This window comes from Melanaphis sacchari, unplaced genomic scaffold, assembly GCF_002803265.2.
Source record: "Melanaphis sacchari strain LSU unplaced genomic scaffold, SCAv2.0 Contig1454_pilon_pilon, whole genome shotgun sequence".
In the NCBI taxonomy this organism is placed as follows: Eukaryota; Metazoa; Arthropoda; class Insecta; order Hemiptera; family Aphididae; genus Melanaphis; species Melanaphis sacchari.
This window is the reverse complement of record NW_020270622.1, coordinates 7,102-12,638: the sequence shown is the minus strand read 5'-3', so window position 1 is coordinate 12,638 and position 5,537 is coordinate 7,102. Positions and strand designations below refer to the sequence as shown.

Here is a 5,537-nt window from a genome sequence, read left to right as displayed (position 1 = left end):
CAATAAAATTAGGTAGATATAAATTTTTAATTTATTATCAACAAATTATAATTATCATCATTACATTTTTATTTTTCAAAAGGCGAGAAGTTGCGCCGATAAATATAATGGGATGCTATTTGTGCATTTTGTATCTTATGTAACACTCATTTTTACTGCTTCTGAAACAATAATTTTAATACATTTTAATAAGTACATTAGGAAGAAAAGTATATTATGTAACCCCATATTAAGTAGCACTTAATTTAAATTTATTTATACATAATATATAAAAGTTTTAGTTTAATTAAAATAATAAATGCTAATGTCTGTTCAATTAATTTATTGTAATTTAAACTTGATAACTTTAATCTCTTAATACTAACACTATTAAAAAATTATATTGTGATCGAGTTGTTGATATGTTACTTTAGATATACCTATATCATATATATTGAAACTTTTCAGAGTAGTAATAATAAGATCTTTTATCTATTAGATATTTTGAAAATTAATATTAGATTTTTAAAAACTATATTCTTACCTATTAAACGTGCAAGAAGCCAGAGATGAAGATTTTCTTCCTTTTGCCGACATAATGAATCTTCAAGTTCATCCATGGAACATTTGTCGTAATATTCTCTGACTGTAGGAACTAAATCTTTTAAGTAATGCTTAGCATTTGTCTAAACAAGTTATTAAAAATAATTGTTTATATGCTCACTTTAGTTTAAGGTCAACAATATTTAAAAAGACAATGCTAATTGGATGCTAAATATATGAGTTAAATTTTAATAATATATATTAGAAAACTTACATTTGATCTGAATGTTCTTTCACTTAATTTGTTTTCAAATTGCTATGAAAGGAATCTTCATTGAGAATGTGAAAATACTCAGCAAATATGTTTTCTGTTTCTACAATATATGAATTTTGATTATGATGGTGTTGAATTATATAAGCTTTCATTTTATCCAACCTCTCACCATTAGCCTCAACATATCTTGTTTTAATATAGTTCTAATATTTTTGCATGATGTCTGTAAAAGAAATAATAAATAACAATCAAACATCACAATACAACTATAATAATAATCTAAAAATAGATATAAGTTAAAAATATTATGTTAATAATGAAATACATGTATTACAACGTTTAGTTGCATTATCTTCATTTTGAAGTGTCTCTTATATGTAGATGTAGTGGTTTTTAATAATTTAGGTTATTTTGAGTTACATTTTAATTCCTTTAAAGATGCACCTATATTCATATAAAATAATTAACAAAATTTAGGTATAGTATTCATTAAAACATTTGATTTAAACTAGACTAACCAGGAGGTAAGACTTCAATAAAGAGATATATAAAATGTTATTAAGCTAATAACTTACTACTCTGAAATTCTTCTATAGGCGAGCGAGAAACATCATAGTTAGTAACTTAAAGGTGATGATGGTGTATGAATAATGTAATGATCTCATCATAAGCCCTACTTCTTGGGTATTCTAAATATTAAAAGAAACATTTATACTTAACTATCAACATTGTTATTGTTATTATTATTATTATTATTAAATTAATTGTGTATAAAATTGCATATACTATAACATTGTAGTGAGCGATTATGAATTGATTAATTTACCAGTTGCCACTCATAATATAACATGAAAATACTGTTACAATACGTAAACTGAACGAAGCGCGTACAACAATTTTTTTTTTCAAATTACTGACATAATTGGTTTACTATATTTTGTCAAAATAAATATGATATAATATAATACGATATGTACATTTAATTATTATATAACATATAACAGCTACCTAAGTATAATTAATAATAGCTATAGGTATATCAAGAATATATACTAATTATACTGGTATTTACTTATTATCTACATAATATTGTGTACAGTAAATTATGTACGATGATGGCATCTCAGTTTTATACTGAATATAGTAAGTGCACAAATAGTAACTTCAGGCACATGTATAAAAAAAAATTCGGGGGGGGGGGGGGGGTTTATAAAAAAATTTACAATAATCAATATTTATCGATGAATGATGATATAAATAAGCTCTACAACTATAAATTTTCGGGGTTTTGAATTCCAACCCCCCCCGTCTATATGTACCTGAGTAACTTTCCATTACACAATACCCAGACAGCAATTAAATATTTTTAGAATCTTCGGAGAATATTGATAATTTAACAAAAATATTTCAGTAAAATTTTAATTAAAGCACAATAATATTATAGAAATGTTCCTATAATGTTCTATGGTCATATTTTGGCCACTTTTTTTTGTGTTTTCAAAACATTTAAACTAAAAAGTTCTGAGAATATTCATACAATAATATTATAAAAATTAAAACATTAAATATTAGTGAAAAGTTCTCTTAAACAATTTTTTAAATATTATCATAATATTATAATTACGGAGTCTACAGAAAGGAAATTTCACAGCCACCCCCCCCCCCCCCTTCCTCCCTACTGATATAATATAACTCCATATATTATAAAACAATAAAATGAAATGGAAATTATATAATTAAAATATTTTATAATCAAAGCTTAAAAATGTTTGTACTGGCTAAAACTTTTATTAAAATGATTTTATTTGATCTATAATAATTATAAATATAAACAAAATTAAACTCATAAAAAATTACTTTATTGTTTAGTAATAAACATATTAATATACATATAACATTATATAAAATAGGTACTAATATAGTAATATGAATACATTATAGTATACTATACACTGAGATTGTATATAGTACAAGTAGTATTGTAGTGTACAAGTACACTGGTTTAAAAAAAATTATTACTTTAAAACAAATTGATTAACATCATAAAATAAAATAAACAATGTTTAACATAATATCTTAATTTATATAATTATAACAAAAGAAGTTTTTAGCTTGACTTAAAGCTGTAATATATTAAAATATTTTTATTTTTTTTTAAAGTAGGTAAATTTATACAAATGTATAATTTTTTTTTAATACAGTTATTATAAAACTTTATTTGATTTTAGTCTGAAAGATGCATGTGCTATCCATGTGGCAAGAGGTCTGTCAAATTCTTTGTTGATAATACCTTTGAATTTTGAATGTACACGTAATGCATCTGAAAACAATTATAATTTTAAATGTAACATTTATTGAAACAATTAATCTTATAGAACTTAAAGTGTTCATTTTTTAACACTCAAGATTTTATAATATTATTTTAATATAGTTCATTTGCAAAGATACTAAACTTACCAATCAATAGATTATAACATTCGAGTTTGGAAAAATTTTTTTTCTTTTTGAAACCCAATAAAGAATACAGAGTAAGCACTTCATCTGAGAACATTTTCATCATTAATCGTCGAACACTATCTCCTACATCTTTAATACCAACTAACAATGATAATTGAAGTACCTACAGATAACAATAAAATATAATTTAGACATAAATTTACTAAAAAATGTTATATTAACAAAAACTAATACATAATATATAATAAATATTATATATATACATACCAAATTAGATCTTAAATTCTTATCAAGAATTCTATTTTCGGCAATCATAAGATCTTCTTCGGTTTTAATGGGAAACAAATCATAATAGTCTGAAGTTTGACCTATTTGGTTATTGTTCAGTTGTCCTTGAATAAGGGAATTTCCAGAATTGGTTACAAAAGAATTTAAAAGAAAATGTGTAGCATTTGTCTTTGAATTAATTCCAGATATGTCATACTTAATTTTTGTTAGTGAATTTATCACAAATGTTTGAAAATCTAAAAAAAAATAATAATAATAATCAAAACAACTATAGTTAGAAATTTTTAAAATAAAAATACCACAATTAGGCATCAATTTTTCTGTATAAGTTTTTGTAGAAGAATTTATAGGTGTTTTATTGTTAATATTGTTTGATTGGGACATTGAGTGTAAATAAGAAAAATTCTTGTCATTATCTTTCACAACTATTTTTCTAATTGGAGAGTTCAATATAGAACAATGTATTTTATTTGTAGACTCAGCAATTTCTAAAAGCATGAAAAATTTAAAATTCATAATTAAATCACAATTCATTTTAAATTAACTATTAAATCCAAATATTTTACAAATCATAATACAATTACATCTACTTATTACCTACAACTATATTTACAATATTCTGTTAGTTATGTTTACCTTGGCTAAATATTTCATCAGTTTCAATTGTATCAAATAAGGTCCTTTTTGCAGAAGAAAACTTAAGTTTATTGTTTTTATCATTTGAGAATGATATTGTACGTGGATGAGAAAAGTGCTGGTCATTATCTTCCACAACTATTTTGCCAATAGGAGAGTTCAATATAGAATAATGTTGTTTATTTGTAGACTCATCATTTTCTAAGAGCATGAATATTTTAAAATTAATTATTTTAACCACAAATATAGCACACACAATACATTTAAAAATTGACCATTAAAGCCCAATATTTTACGACCAATACAATAATACATCTACTCGCTGTAATAGCTATATTTACAACAAGCTACTTATATTAAAATCACCTTGATTAAAATCATCAGTTTCAAATAAAGGTTTTTTCATAAAAAACTCAGAGTTATTGTTTTTTTTATCATTTGACTGTGATATTTCAAGTAATACTTTTTTCTTGGTTGGAAGGTTCTTTGAAGAACTATTATATTTTGTTTTAGTCGATATGCCAGAAGATAAAGAGTTTTCTGAAAGTAATATAATATGAGTAAGAATATACATGGACTGTTATAGTTATAGATAATTGCATAATTTATTAACTATTTAAACCTTTCAAAAGCAATGGTTGAATGTATTCAGGGTCTTTATCAGAATCATATGCATTTTCATCACTTAGTTCATGATTGAAATTTGCATTACTTGGACTATTCAATTTATTAGGCTTTGTCAGTGTATCTGTAAATATTCAAAGTATTAATATTAATGTAGTTTATAAAATATTTTAAAGTAAAGCATTGCTAAAAAATAACAAATACATTAGGTACCTTTAATTAATAATTTTGGAGGACTTCTCATTTTTTTAGAAATTGACTTATTGCCTTCATCATCACAAGATGATATCTCGGTTTTTGACATTATTTCGTTAGCCTTTTTTGTCGCTTCACTATAGTTTTCTTAATTAAATAAATTTAAATTAGACAAAATAAAAATCAGTTGATATAAAATTATTAATAAGGTTATTAATACTTACTAAACTGTCCAACAATTCTTGAAGGAAACCATTTATATTCTATATCATTAGGATAACTTCTTTTTTCGATTAATCTTCTTGCAGATTTTTTATTAACAGGCCAAGCACAACTCTTTTCTTTCTTTTTGATCCAAAAATCAGGAACTATTTCTATGGTGTTATCTCTTACAAAATGAACAATAGTCCACATTTTGCTTTAATATTTCAAAGTTTCTTGTTACTAGAATATAAATTAAAAATCACATTGTTTATGGTTAGTCACAAACTGCATTTTATAGAATTATAATTATTCAATACACTCACTATAGTTATTGTAC

At 23.7% G+C, this 5,537-nt stretch overlaps 1 pseudogene; it reads right to left on the bottom strand.

The window, feature by feature from the left end:
• Window positions 1–523: 523 nt before the first annotated feature.
• LOC112591857 lies at window positions 524–5,105 on the bottom strand (annotated as a pseudogene).
• Between the last annotated feature and the right edge of the window lie 432 nt (window positions 5,106–5,537).